The following is a 16689-nucleotide window of genomic DNA, read 5'->3' as shown; positions in this document are numbered from 1 at the left end:
CCCAGGTTGTATCATAGGATGAATAAATGACACTGTACAATTGTGGAATTGCATGGTCCTCTTGTAAAGGCAAGCCATCAATTCTAGGTAATGATACCACAAGAGGCTAGGACATGGAACCTTCCTTCAGCAACATCTGACGAAATACTTAAACATTAAAAACAAAACCTGACACACAATAAAATTCTTACAGGCAAATCAGGAGTTGGGTAGGGCATTAGGTAAAGGATTCCAAAAGCTGCAACCAGAAAAACAAGTATCTGACTTGGGCAGCTCCTGAGTGCTGTCTCTTCTGAGAAGCTGTGCAGAGAAAATAAGACATGGTTGAGACATCCATATACAAGAATTACATTTCCCAGGACCCCTTGCAGCATGAAAGAGCCATGTGACTAGTTCTGAGCGGGTCGTCAGAGGGAGTATTGTGTGTGAATTCTCCATGGTCTCTCTTCCTCTGTTGTGGAAAAACATAAAGCCACATGTTGAGATGAGATGGCAGAGTCCTAAATTAGAACACTGGATCCTGGAGCCACTTCCCAGTGGGGAGATGCACTAAACTCATAACAAAGGAGACTTTGCGTGGAAAAGAAATACAGTTTTCTACATTAAGCAAAAGATATTTTGGGGTTTATTTGTTACCACAGCATAACTGATTTAACCAGATCAATACTGAAGGTAAGTTGATGAAATGATGAAAATTACTTAATCTGGAAAGAAGCTGGATGAGAGTAGGAAGACAGACTGCGAAAGAGTCAAAATAAATTTTCATAAAGCTGAAGTCCAAATGTACCAGCACATTTTAAGATCTATATGGGGGAATTAAAAAGAACACACCATGTTTTGCAATTTCTTGCAATTTATGCTACCTTGGAATAATGTTCTGAAACACGGGGTGTCATGCAATACGAACAAGATAAACCTCCACATTGGTAAAGTAAACTCTGGTACAAGAAGTTTAAGAAAAACAAAACAAATAATATCATTTTACTTTTTAATAAAATCTGAATTTTGAAAGGAGATATTGAAGTATTAGAATATGAATTTCTGAAATAAGAATATAAATTTACAAACTTATAAGTTACCAAGTTTCCCTTTACACAATAATTTCTATAAAGATATGCTTCATATTGATTGTTCTCCACTTATCACCATAGATTTTTAAATGTCTCATTATCAACATCTAAGAGATGCATACCTTTATTGAGCATCTACTAGTGTTAGGCACCCAGAGAACTAAATAAAAGACAACATTCCTGGATTCTAGAAACTTACATTTTGGTGAATGAGGTATAGAAGTAAACAAAGTAAGGTGGTGTATGCCAGAAAAGGGTGGGTTAGAAAAAAGTCTTTTGGATAATCTATGGAGGTGGTGATGTGAAAACTAAAATTTGAAGGGTGAGAAGAAATTCACTGAACACACAAGTGAAACTAGAGGATCTCGGTCAAGGAAAACAATTTGAACAAAAACAGTTAACTGGAAGATAATATGTATTATTCAAGGAACTACACAAATGAGGAATAACAACAAATGCTTCCAGAAATACAGCCAGAGAAAAGATTTTAAATTTTATGCCATGCTAAGTAATAAATACTGTATAGGTAGTAAGGAGTCATGAATAAAAAGTAATAAGTGCCTTAATCATAGTTGTAGTCTACAAAGATTAATCTGACTATTGTGTGGTAGATGGAATGCAAAAGACAAGGTTGTAGGCAGAGTTCAGTTCTTACATGATAATGGAGGTAAGAAGTTATGAGTGTAAATACAGGAAGAGAAACCGGAGATAGTTAGAAGTAAATGCATTGGTAAAATAAAGAAAGACATTCTTACAGTTGTTGATTAACTGGATATGGTTCTTAAGATAAAAGTCCAGAATTATTTGGTGTTGTCAGGTGAAATAATTAGTATAAGAAGAAGAATTTGGGTTCAAGAAGATGACTTGTTTTAAGCAAATTGATTTTGGGACTTCGATGGCAATTTCAGATGTTCTCCAATGGCCTCATCTAATAGAGAAATTGCAGCACATATTATAAATTTAGAAATCATTGGTGTAAAGTTGAAAGATAAAGCTGTATTGTGGGTGTACCAGCCAAACAGTATATAGAATGAGGAAAAAGTAGCCATAAAGCTAAAATGCTAGCAAAACCAATAGTTAGAGTAAACATAGAAGCAGTGTGTAGAGTTTATGAGGCATCAGTTGCTTTGAGATGAATTTACAAAAAACGTTTTCCCCCATGCAAATTTAAATGTCCATATGCATGACTAGTACTTTGGAATGAGCTGCTGCTGTGTTCTGAAACCCAGCCCACTCCCAGTGCAATACAGACGAATATGTGTGGGGTGGTGGTGATGATGATGATGTTTAACTCTCACATCTAGTCTAGTGAGAAGAGGTTAAATCACACTGAAAATAACACATCATTAATTCTGTACTATTCTGGCTGGAAATGCTTAACCTAACTTGATCACAAAGAAATGCAAGATAAACTCAAATTGTGGAATACCCTATAAACAAATGGCCTGCATTCTTCAAAAAATCCATGCCATTAGGGACAAAGGACAGCTGAAGAATAGTTACAGATCAAAAGAGACTGATGAGACATGAGAACTAAATGCTATATATGATCCTAAACAAGATTCCAGACTGGAGGGAAAAAAATGCTATAAAAGACACTTTTGGGACAATTGGTAACATTGGAATATGAATGGCAAATTAAATAAAAGTTTTATGGCAATGTTAAATTTCCTGAACTTGATAGCTGTAGTTTGGTTGTGTAAAAGTCTATCTTTGTTCTTAGGAATGAGCAAAGTTTTAAGAGATAAATTGGCCTAATGTGTGCAACCTACACTCAAATGGCTCTGAAAATAAATTGTGCATGTGTGTGTGGAGAGAGAGAGAAAGAAATAAAACAAATAGAAATAAAATCAAAAGAAGAAATAAAACAAATAGAAATAAAATCAAAAGAAGAAATAAAACAAATGTGGCAAATTGTAAAATGTGTCATTAAAATTAAATTTAAAATTAATTAAACATTATAAAATGTGGCAAATTCTAGGAACAGATTTTAACTGTCTACCTCTCTCTCTCTGTCTCACACACACACACGCATACACACACACACATACAGAGGCAACTACGGATGCTGATGAATGTGTAATTTGTTTGACTGTGATAATCATTATACAATATATATGTACATCAAATCATGACATTGTCCTCCTAGAATCCATACATTTTATTTGTCAATTAAATATTTTTAAATAAAACATACATAAACTTATGTGAATGAATTTAAAATGGTTCAGGATTTGTTTATTGTAGTGAACATTCATCTTTCTTTTTGACCACACAGCAACTGAATTCCCATCTTGTGGTTGAGGCATAACCATGCATCTGAAGCAGTCTGCCTCTACTACAGAAGAGAAATATAAAAAACTGCAGACTTTCGTATAGCCAACAAGTGGGCAATTATAGCTACATGCATCCTCAATGCATTAGATGCATTGACTCCGTACTTGGATTAAGGGATGTCATTAAACTGTTAATCAAATAAATGGTCATACAGGCAATTCTTTAATTATCTCAGAAATGATTATCTTGTCTGTGTATTAATTGTCCTCCTTTTCGTTTTCCTATTCCATTCACCATTAGGACAACAAAAAGGAGAACCTTGAAATGTTTCTACTTACTAAATTTAGTGGGAAGAAACTTAAAATAATGGTTAAAATAAGATATTTAGATCAATCATGTATTTGACATCTCTATAATTTTCCTATCTCTTATTTCTATGGCTGACAGAGAAAAATTAACTCTCTCTCTCTTTCTTTCTCTCTCTCTCTATATATATACATAAATTATCTGTGTATAAATCTAGTTTAGCTCAGAAATCACACTGATTATACAATTTGTCTCTAGATATTTATTATAGGAAATGTTTTATATATTCATTGGCCTTGATCCTTTAAAGTGCCAATTAGGGTTGATTGTGATAACATAGATCTTTTTCCTAATTTTAATTAAGTATACTCATATAGCAATTGACATCCTACTCATTCCAAAGTGTTGACATAAATATTCTGAATCATGACCTTGGACTTCTGAGAATGCTGCTTATGTTGAGCAAATTAAACACGACTGTTTTCAGCACTATAAGAATCAATCTCGATCATTACTTTGGGCAGGTTTACAGGAGAAACTAAACTGAAAATATTTAAAAACACAAAGACAAACTATAACAAGGTCCAAGGAACTTGGAACATTTATATGGGAACAACTTTTTTTTTTGAGACTAGTGGCAGCCTAGGAACCAGATTTGGCAAGGAGATAACAAGTAAATATTTCCTGAGCTTAACAAACAAATATGCTACTTGACGCTTTCCAAGCAATTAGTAAAATAGATGAGTAATTATTTAATTCATCATAACTTTATAAAGTTGGATTACAGTGAAGAGGGGATATAGTTTTATATTTTGAAAAGGGTCTTAACTAAACATAATTAAATTCTACCAGAGAAAGTCTGCCTCACCTAATGATACTGAACCTATGGATTTCTCTAGGAATTCTTTTGAAAACTGAGTAGCAAGCATGTCATTTGTTTAACTAGTTCAGGGGTCTAATTGTGGGATTAAGTCAATTATATTATGGGATGAGGTTTTTTTTCCTATTTTAGAAGATGTCGATCTTTTTGCTGTCTATTCACACTTGTTTTATAACTTTTTTCAAAATGCATATTGCAAACCATATGCAATGAGTGACACTTTACAACATGTGTTTTATGTCACAAAACAAACTCAGAAGTAATTGCAGGTATTAATGTGGCTGATAATGATAACATAAGGCTATAATTTAACAAAGCTAGATTTTAAAAATAAAAGTAAAAACTAACTAAATAAATAAATACAGAAAGTGTCATACTGTTGCCTGGCTATTCTAGTCATTTTCTCCTCCATAGGGCAGATTTAATTTGTTTTAGTCTTATTCCAGTGAATGGTGTTCTTGATCTTCCTTGCTCCATTATTCAGGTGTAATTGTGGTCTATTGGCCTGGTTCTCCTTGCTTGCCTTTAGCTGCCAGAAAGCAATTATACCTGATCATTTGTCGTGGTTATTGCTGTTATTATCACTTGCCTGTCCAGGACCTGCCAAGATTTTCTCAAATACCATGACAATTTTGCTCAAGGAAGAAAAATAACATAGGGTCATTTCATTCCCATATTTGCACCTCCACTGGGAAGCACAGCTGTGATGTTTGTTTTTCTGTGACATTTTCTTTTTGCTAATTTTCATATTAAACCTCGCAGGTGGAATGCAGTCAGTCAGAACTGGGTATTAAGCCCCTCAGTTTTTGCTTTGCATGGTTTCTATAGGGCCCTGTTTGTTGGCATACTGTCCTGCTAATCCAGATATTATTCTTCAGAGTATGATTTATTCTTCTCTACTTCCAATCTAAAATCATACTTTTAAAACGCAGGTTGCAAAATGTACAAATATAATTGCATTACACTGTCAATTTCTTAGTGTCTCCTTCTTGTTTTTTCAAGTAGACCTGATGTTCAATACTTCCTCTACTTCCACTCATGGCCCTTGATTATTTACTCCATCAGTTTTAATGACTAGACTGGTCTTTCATCCTGCTTAGATGGAAGAAAAGTTTATTTTAAACTGAAGTATACTTGACGGTGGTGCCAACCGTCCCAAATGATACCTAAAAAAACATATGTACGGGATTGTTTCTGAAACTATTTAAAAAATAGTTTTTTGAAACTATTAAAAATGGTTTAAAACTGCAGTCACTTTTGCACCAACCTAATAACCCAGTCTTTGTGGGAATAATCCGAATAATAGACTTTTCATACTGCCTTATCTTTTTGGATTGTTCACATGCATATTAGAAATTGCTTTTGGATCCAGTTATTTCGGTTGTACACTTACTTCTGGCATATAAGTTCAGCACATTATTTAATTTATTTATGTATGTATTTATTTATTTATTTATTTATTTTTTGAGAAGGATTTTCACTCTTACTGCCCAGGCTGGAGTACAATGGCGCAATTTCGGCTCATTGCAACCTCCGCCTCCCAGGTTCCAGCGATTCTCCTCCCTCATCCTTCCCAAGTAGCTGGGATACGGGCATGCACCACTATGCCCGGCTAATTTTGTATTTTTAGTAGAGATGGGGTTTCTCCACGTTGGTCAGGCTGGTCTCGACCTCCCAACCTCAGGCGACCTGCCTGCCTCGGCTTCCCAAAGTGCTGGGATTACAAGCGTGAGCCACCACACCTGGCCAGCACATTATTCTTTCTTTATGAATGCTCTATTTAGCTAAGAATGCACTTAAAGAAGATAACTTTTACTATTTAAAAAGCATAGATTTAAGTTTATCAATAAATCATGATAAATCATGCACACTTGCAGTTGACCATGCTCAAAATCCTATTGTTTTGGGGAATATAAAATATAAAACCTAACACACTTGCCTTCCAGGAACTTGCAGTCAATTTCTGGAGAAAGATTTATGTAGTTTTAGCTGTAAACAAATATAAAAGAACTAATGATTAAGGCAGGTTATGATAGCTGTCAGGGTCTATTTGGTCTTATCCCCATCACATATGGACTCTAGACCCACAGTAGTCTCTAGATTTGCCCTGCCCCCAGGACACAGGAGCCCTGCTTGGTGATATAGTGGAGCTTTTCTTTGCACTGTCAATGTGGTGATTGGATTTCCTTCTCCACATTTGACCTAATTTGTGCCTGCCTCATTAACTGGTGGTTTCTAATGTCTGTATCTTGACTTGGCTTCATTTCTAATTGCTTCCTTCTTACTAGCTCAGCCCCTCCTTACTTCCAGTGAATCATATGGCCAGTGCTGCACCAGAGTTCCTGAGAATCCTTTGATAACTGTGAATACCAAATCAGAATACCAACTTATGAACTCTACAGGAATTAAAATAAGTTAAAGGTTACTCTGGATTTGGTTATCAGGGATCTTAGTCTGCCTAGAAATCAGAAGGTATAGAGAAAAAAGGAAAGCTTTCTAGGTGGATAAAATAACAAGCAAAGTTGAAGATAAGAAAACATTTAAGTGCAGAATGATGATATGAATTTGCTTAGATGAGAGGGATTGTAGAAACATAGATGAAATCCAAACCTAATCTGCAACTTGAAGCCAAGCCCAGTTGAGCTCAACCTAGATAGATCAACCACAGCTGATAAGTAGATACGTGAAAAAATAAAATTAACACCAAGAAGATCTCTCAAAACCATACAATTACGTGGAAACCCGAAAACCTGCTCCTGAATGACATTTGGGTAAACAATGAAATTAAGACAGAATCAAGACATTCTTTGTAAGTAATGAAAACAAAGATACAACATACCAGAACTTCTGGGACAAAACTAAAGCAACGTTAAGAGGAAAATTTATAGCACTAAATGCTCACATCAAAAAGTTATAAAAATCTCAAATTAACAACCTAATATCACACCTAGAGGAACTAGAGAAACAAGAGCAAAACAACCCCAAAGGTAGCAGAAGACAAGAAATAACCAAAATCATACCTGAACTGAATGAAATTGAGACACACGAAAAAAAACAAACAAAAGATCAAGGAAACCAGAAGCTGTATTTTTTCAAAGCATAAATAAGATTGACAGACCACAAGCAAGACTAATAAAGAAAAGAAAAGAGAGAAAGATAAGATTGAAATAAAATCAGAAATGACAAAAAGGACATTACCATCAACCCTACAGAAATGCAAAAAAAAAAAAAAATCCTCAGACTATTATGAACAACTCTATGCACAAGAACTAGAAAACCTTGAAGAAATGGAAAAATTTCTGGAAACATACAACCTCCCAAGATTGAAATAGGAAGAAATGGAAACCCTGAAAAGACCAAAAATGGGTTCTGAAATTGAATCAGTAATAAAAAGCCTACCAACCAAGAAAAACCCTGGACAGGACAGATTCACAGCTGCATTCTACCAGACATATGAAGAAGACCTGTTACCATTCCAACTGAAACTATGCAAAAAAATTGAGGGGGATGGATTCCTCTCTAAATTTTTCTATGAGGCCAGCATCATCCTGTTACCAAAACCTAGCAGAGACACAACAAATAGAGAAAACTTCAGGTCAATATCCTTGATGAAAATCGATGTAAAAATTCCCCCCAAAAATGCTAGCAAACCAAATCCAGCAGCATATCAAAAAACTAATTCACCACGATCAGCAGGCTTTATCCCTGGGATGCAAGGTTGGTTGGTTCAATATACATGAATCAATAAATGTGATTCATCACATAAGTACAAATAAAAACAAAAACCACATTATCATCTCAATAGACGTAGAAAGGCTTTCAATAAAACTCAGTATTCCTTCATGTTAAAAACTCTCAACAAACTAGGTATTGAAGGAATATACCTCAAAATAATAAGAGCCTCCTACGACAAAACCACAGCCAACATCATATAGAATGGGAAAAAGCTAGAAGCATTACCCTTGAGAACTGGAACAAAACAAGGATGCCCACTCTCACGACTCCTGCTCAACATAGTACTAAAAGTCCTATCCAGAGAAATCAAGCAAGAGAAAGAGATAGAAGGCATCCAAATAGGAAGAGAAAAAGTCAAACAATCTCTGTTTGCCAACAATATGACCTTAGACCTAGAAAACCCCATAGTCTCTGACCAAAAGCTCCTTGATCTGATAAACTTTACGAAACTTTTGGGATACCAAATCAATGTACAAAAATCAGTAGCATTTCTATATACTAACAATGCCCAAGCTGAGAGCCCAGTCAAAAACAGAATCCTACTCACAATGGCCCCACATAAAAGTACCTAGGAATAAAGCTAACCAGGGAGGCAAAAGATCTCTACAGTGAAAATTATAAAACCCTGGTGAAAGAAATCAGAGATGACACAGACAAATGGAAAAACATTCTATGCTCATGGATAGGAATAATCAATACTGTTAAAATGGCCATACTACCCAAAGCAATTTACAAAATCAATGCTATGCCTATCAAAACACCAATGGCATTTTTCACAGAATTAGAAAAATTCATATGGAACAGAAAATGAGCCTGAATAGCCAAAGGAATCCTAAGCAAAAACTGCACTCCAGCCTGGTGACAGAGTGAGACTCTGTCAAAAAAAAAAAAAAAAAAAAAAGAAGAAGAAAGAAAGAAAGAAAGCTGGAGGCATCACATTATGCAACTTCAAACTATACTGCAAGACTAGAGTAACCAAAATAGTATGGTACTGGTACAAAAACAGACTCATTGACAAATGGAACAGAATACAGAGTCCAGAAATAAAGCTGCACACCTACAACCATCTATTCTTTAATAAAGTTGACAAAAATAAGCAATGGGGAAAGGACTCCCTGTTCAATAAAATGGTGCTCGGACGACTGGCTAGCCATATGCAGAAGATTGAAACTGGACTCCTTCTACTCACCACGTACAAAAATCAACTCAAGATAGCTTAAAGATTTAAATGTAAAACCTAACACTATAAACACCCTAGAAGAAAACCTAGGAAATACTATTCTGAACACATGCCCTGGAACGATTTCATGATGAAGATGCCAAAAGCAATTGCAACAAAAACAAAAATTGGCAAGTGGGACCTAATTAAAATACATTATAGTATTCTGTACAGTAAAATAAACTATCAACAGAGTAAACAGACCACGTATGGCGTTGGAGAAAACATTTGCAAATTCTGCATCCAACAAAGGTCTAACATCCAGAATCTATACGGAATGTAAACAAATTAACAAGCAGAAAACCGACAACCTCATTAAAATGAGGACAAAGAACATGAACACACGCTTTTCAAATGAAGACATACACTTGGCCAACAAGCATATGAAAAAATACTCAACCTCACCATTTATCAGAGAAATGCAAATCAAAACCACAATGAGATATCATCTCACACCAGTCAGAATGGCTGTTACTAAAAAGTCAAAAAATAACAGATGCTGGTGAGGCTGCAGAGAAAAGGGAATGCATACACGCTGTTGGTGGGAATGTAAATTAATTTAGCAAAAAAAATTTCCACAAAACTGTGGAAAGCAGTTTTGTAATTTCTCATAGAACTTAAAACTGAACTACCATTTGACCCAGCAATTTCATCATCAGATATGTATCCAAAGGACTATACATCATTCTACCATAAAGACATGCACTCATATCTGCATTGCAGCAGTATTCACAATAGCAAAGACATGAAAAATCAACCTAAATGCCCATCAGCGGTAGACCAGATGAAGAAAATGTGGTACATATACATATGGTATAGTACACAGCCCCAAAAATAATGAGATTATGTCCTTTGACAAATAATGAGATAATGTCCTTTGCAGCAACATGGATGGAGCTAGAGGCCATTGTCCTAAATGAACTAATTCAAGAACAGAAAACCACATACCACATGTTCTCACTTATAAGTGGGAGCTAAACATTGAGTACACATGGACATAATGAAGGTAACAGTAGACACCAGGGCCTACTTGAGGGTGGAGGGTGGTAGGAGGGTGAGGATCAAAAAACTACCTCTCAGATACTATGCTTATCACTTGGGTCATGAAATAATCTGCATACAAAACCTTCTGACATGAAATTTACCTAAATAACAAACCTGTACATGTACCCCTTAACCTAAAAGTTTTTTTTAAAACACTAATTTCTAATTTTTCTACAATCAAGCTATCTATTTTAAAAATAAAATATATTACATTAAGGGAAAAACTATGTCTTTGCAAAACGGTTATTTAAAAATCAGTAAGTATTAGTTGTATTTTTCCATTGGGCTTTAGAATTTGTATAGAGTACTTCAGAAATATTATGAACACTATTCTAACATTACATCATCGTAATCATAAAGAAATTTAGAATAATTAATTTTCATAAGAAATCAGTATTCTGTTTAACATTTATTGCATATCTACGTTTCACATACTACATGTTCTGGAAACCAGAATATAAACCTGAAATGATGCTTGCTATCAAGTAAAGTTAATGAAGGAGATATATAGGCAAATTGTAATAGAACAGTGGATGGCAAACTGCCATCTGTGAGCCATATTTGGAGTGCCACTGTTTTTGTAAATAGAGTTTTATTGGAACACAGGCACATCTATTTTTAAAATGTGTTTTCAATGGCTGTTATCAAGCTACAAGGACAGACTTGAATAGTTGCAACAGAGACCATATGACCTACAAAGCTGAAAATATTTGCTATCTGCCACTTTACATAAAAAATTTGCCGACTTCTAACATAGCGCATGAAAATGGTTGAGATGGAGGTATGCACCAAGTGCATTGGGAGAACAAATGAGTGGCATCTCAATCAGTTTCATTCACTGAATGGGCTCTCAAAGCAAAAGCGAATAGAAATTCAATATCAGTATACTAATTACCCCAAATCTGAATGACTATCTGTACATGGATAAGCCATCTTGAAGGCTAGCTGAACCTCTGAGACATTGTAGTTTCTTGTAGACACAGCATGACAAAAAGGGCTAAGCACAGCTGTGTTCATTATGGTCTGTGAATTATCATTTGATTCTGTCAAACATAAAATGATTAAATCATAGGTTGGCTTAAAACAGTGATGCCTAGAGTAAAACTCTCTGAAGTATGACTTTTTATATAAAGGCCCTATTGATTTGTTGCATTCTAGTGGTAAATCACATAAAATCAGTCTTCATAAAGTATCTCTCTTCCCTCATGTGAAAAGTCTTATGCATCTTGAATTATTTCCTTGATTTGTTTTTTGGTTTTCCATGGTGGTTTCGTATCTAACAATATACTTAAAAGAGGCTGAATACATTGACCACAATCGTGTTATTTGCAATATCATTTAATCATTTATAATTTTTTCTTAAACTTTCTGATATGTGTTCCAAAAAGGAGAAAATAAATGTTTATAAAACTTATTATGCTCTTACTTAGTCTTCACTGTATTCTGACCTTGATCCACTTTAATGACATACATGTATTAATAAAGCATGTAAAAAATCTAACTCAGGTTTCATTCAAATTACATATATATAGTGATACAAAATCAAAAGTGTACCTGTTTTGGATTCAATAATAATTCACTAATGAAACCTGTTGTTTAAGTAATTGTATGCTGAGTCTCTAAAATTAAGAACATGCTTATTGGCCGGGTGCGGTGGCTCACGCCTGTAATCCCAGCAATTTGGGAGGCCGAGGTGGGCAGATCACGAGGTCAAGAGATCAAGACCATCCTGGCCAACATGATGAAACCCCATCTCTACTAAAAAACTACAAAAATTAGCTGGGCGTAGTGGCACACGCCTGTAGTCCCAGCTACTCGGGAGGCTGAGGCAGGAGAATTGCTTGAACCTGGGAGGTGGAGGTTGCAGTGAGCCAAGGTTGTGCCATTGCATTCCAGCCTGGCAACAGAGCGAGACTCCATCTAAAAAAAAAAAAAGAACATGCTTATTGTTTTCTTAATTAATAAAGGGAAAAGTAATCTGAAATTATTCATCTGCTTAAAGAAAGAGGACAGTCCAGAACTCCTAATGGTCTCAGTAGCATTTTCCCTCCTCCTCCTACTTTCCACTACTTCAACAGCTTGAATAAAGAATAGTCCTCAGTCACTTAGTGTTCAGAAGGCTCTTCCATACCTTCACATGTGGTTGTGTCCCAGTCCGTCTGGACTGCTACAGGAAAATGTCAAAAACTAGGTGGCTCATAAACAACAGAAATTTATTTCTCACAGCTCTGGATGTTGGGACCTTCAAGATCAAGGCCCTGGCATATTCAGTATCTGGCAAAGGCCTGCTCTTCACAGATGGCGATGTATTGCTGCATCCTCACATGGTAGAAAGGGCAAGGCAGCTACCTGGGTCCTCTTTTTAAGGGCACCAATTCCATTCATGAGGGTTATCTCTGCCCTCACACTCTAATCACCCCCCGAAAAGCTTCAGCTTCTAAAGTCATCATCTTGAGGATTAGCATAGCAACACATAAATTTTGTGGGGACACAAACATTCAGACTCTAGAAGATTGCAAGAGAAAAGACAGGCCCCAGAGACCAGTGTTCTTCATAACAGCGATATCCCTCCTTCCTTTGTCCCCAAAAATCACAACCTCACCATCTCAAGATTACCCTGTCTCCCTCATGTAACTTGCTGCAGTTCTTCCCATGACTATAACTAACAGCTCTATCCTATCAGCATTACCAGTTCCAAAATAGTCATCCTTATTCTTTTGCTCTTACCTCCCTTCATATCATACCCCAACAAATCCTACTTGTTCTACTTTCAGAGTAGCTACCAAAGTCAACCTCTCCTAGCCATCTGGACAGATATCAAGTTATTATCATCTCTGGTCCAGGTTACCACAATTTTAGCCATAATTATTGTAATATTTTTAAATTTAGCCTAATTTTTCAGCCCCTTGACCCCTAATGTGCATTCTTAGTACAATGTCTCAGGTGTTTAATTTAATAGGTGCTGGAAGATATCATACTTCTATTTAGAACATGATTGTGGCTCCCCTTCTTTCTTCATTATGAAAGTCAACATAATTACTATAGCCTGCATAGTCTGACTCCCTGCTGTCTCTCTGATCTCAGTATTTCACATTACATGAGATTGGAATAAATATGTTGTATTTTGCTTTAAGTTGAATTAAAAGCATTAAACCCAAGAGAAAAAAAAAAACATCATGGTTATGTAAATCACATTCACCAAAGAGTTGTTTTACGTCTGCCAAACTTCCCGCTGTTGGCCACACATATTCTTTTGATCACAGTGAGGTGGAAGTTTCAGTAAACAAAGGTTCTAGTCAAGGAGCCCACTTCCTTCGCTATTTCCAATTGAATATGGAGACAGATTCCTCATTTCACCTGCCCTCATTCAAGCACTCTGTATGAAAATTGGAAGCTTCAATGATATCAAAGTTTATGATCTCCAGTGTCATTTTTTTTTAACTTGGTGACTGAGAGTCTTGAAAAACCTAGACCCAAGGTCTCTATCAGGAACACTTGACAAGCACAACAAAAAGGAAAAGGTACTCCTGATTTTATCAATGGACATGAATATATCAATAACATAAAAAGCAATATTCTTAATGTAAAAAGACACGATTTTAATCAGGTGATATGCAAACTTAACTTGCTCTTCCTCAGAACAGTTCTTGATGATGTCTTTCAGGAAAGGGCCTAGTGATTGGCAATAATAAAATATGGCGGCTAAAGGAACCAGACAGCCTGGATTTGAATCCTGGCTCTGCTACTCTGTGCCTCCATTAACTTGCGAGTATACTAGTAGTCATCTCTCAAGGTGAATTTACCATGAAGCGAATGGAACTTAAACTTCAGGGTTCTGCCTATGTGTGAGGTCCTAAGCAATCAAGGAAGCAAGTCAGGGCTAAGTGAACACATTATATAAAAGTGATTTCTGGAAAATTAACTAAAATTTCTCAAAAGGACCAGTTCCAATGCTTCAATAATTCGCCATGGCATCTTTTCCCATTCAAATAAATATTTACTTTCAAAACAAAACCACAATGAGATACCATCTTATACCAGTCAGAGTGGCTATTATTAAAAAGACAAAACAAAAAAACCAGATGCTGGCAAGGTTGCAGAGAAAAGGGAACTCTTATACACTGTTAATGGGAATGTAAATTAGTTCAGTCCCTTTGGAAAGCAGTTTGGAGATTTTTCAAAGAACTAAAAATAAAATTATCATTTGATATAGCAATCTTATTACTGAGCATATCTCCACAGGAAAATGAATTGAAAAGACACAAAAGACCAAAGATCACATATACCAAGATCACAAGACCAAAAAGACACATATACTCACATGGGTATTAGAGTACTACTTACAATAGCAAAGTAATGGAATCGACCTAAGTGTCCATTAATGGTGGATTGGATAAAAAAAATGTGGCACATATCACCATTGACTACTATGCAGCCATAAAAAACAATATGTCCTAGACAGCAACATAGATGCAGCTGGAGGCCATTATCCTAAGTGAATTAACACATGAACAGAAAACCAAATACTGTATGTTCTCACTTATAAGTGGAGGTAAACATTGGGTATGTACGGACATAAATATGGAAACAATAGACCCTGGGACTCCAAAAGAGAAGAGAAAAGGAGGGTGGAAAGGGCTGAAAAATTACCTATTGGGTACTATGTTCACTATTTGAGTGGTGGGTTCAGTTGAAGCCTAAACCTCAGCGTCACGTAATATATCCATGTAAAAAACCTGCATGTGAACCCCCTGAATCTAAAATAAAAAACAAACAAATAAATACTTGCTTTCATACCAGTTTTTGTGTTGACAATGTTATACTGTTTTTAATGAAGAGTGCCTTAGGTCCCAGAAAATCTGGACGTTTCCCTACCTACCACTTAGGGTTTCTGTAGAGATTAAAGGATATAATCTATTTTAGGTACTTAGGACAGTGCCTGGCACACAGGCAGACCCCAGGAAATGTTAGCTATTATTATAAATAGGTTGCTCAAGAATGATCATAATATTGATTAGCCAAATAACTTTGCCACAGGGAACCATGTTTTCATGACAGTGTCAGGGAACTCAAGCTTCATGCCTGAAGTTCTCTCAAAATAAGGAGTATCGATTGAAGTTTGCTTCTATGGGTCACTAAATACCCATTAGTTAAATGAGAATGCTCAAGTGACAAAATCAAATGACTACATCCTAAAAATATCTTGGGCTCTTTTTTATTTCTGTTAGTATGGGTTTAAATCTGAAAAATATTATTTAATATGATATTTCTCTTAATTGATTATTTCTTCCCCTCCAGTACCCTCCATTACCTGTGCTTTGGGCTTCTAGAATTCCTGTTGTATATCTTCTGGAGAAATTATTCTTTCCTATTAACTTCCATCTAATATTTCATGTATATTTGTTTAGTCTTATAATCTGCATAATTTACTCAGTTTTATCTTCTAGAAAACAGATTCAGTCTTTATCACTACCTGGCTATAATCCACTTTGTGCCTAAAATTATTATTTTTTAATGCCATAAATAATATATATTAATTTGCTGCAATTCTTTTTCCCCTAGCTTTTAAAATAACAGTTTATTTTCTTTACAATTACTATATAAATTCAAATCATTTGATATCAGATAATTTCATTATTTTATCTAAATTTTCTTTGATTTCCTATGTATCATTGCATGTGTGTGCATGCACATGTGTATGGTACAACTTTTATTTTCATTCTTTTTTATGACATTGTTTTTCCATTATTTTACTGTGGGCTATTTTTCTGTTCCATATACGTGAATGGAGGAATAGGTTAATTAATTAAGACACCTAATATTAGACTTCTCTGCAGTTATGAAGAATTGTTTCCCCAATTTTTTAATATATTTTTTATTATACTTTAAGTTCTAGGGTACATGTGCACAACGTGAATGTTTGTTACATATGTATACATGTGCCATGTTGGTGTGCTGCATCCATTACTCACAATAGCAAAGACTTGGAACCAACCCAAATGTCCAACAATGATAGACTGGATTAAGAAAATGTGGCACATATATACCATGGAATACTATGCAGCCATAAAAAATGATGAGTTCATGTCCTTTATAGGGACATGGATGAAGTTGGAAGCCATCATTCCCCAATTTTTTTAACTTGGGCTATTGCCATG

At 35.4% G+C, this 16689-nt stretch overlaps 1 long non-coding RNA gene across 1 annotated transcript in view; it reads right to left on the bottom strand.

Annotated features, from left to right (window-relative positions):
* The window catches only part of LOC107971026 (uncharacterized), a 49446-nt gene that overhangs the window by 3724 nt on the left and 29033 nt on the right, over nt 1-16689 (bottom strand). The window contains exon 2 of the long non-coding RNA XR_008541910.2: nt 192-300. This is a non-coding gene — a long non-coding RNA (uncharacterized LOC107971026). The remainder of the gene's footprint in view (nt 1-191; nt 301-16689) is intronic.

Source organism: Pan troglodytes, chromosome X (genome assembly GCF_028858775.2).
Source record: "Pan troglodytes isolate AG18354 chromosome X, NHGRI_mPanTro3-v2.0_pri, whole genome shotgun sequence".
In the NCBI taxonomy this organism is placed as follows: domain Eukaryota; kingdom Metazoa; phylum Chordata; class Mammalia; order Primates; family Hominidae; genus Pan; species Pan troglodytes.
This window is presented reverse-complemented; position numbering and strand designations above follow the sequence as displayed.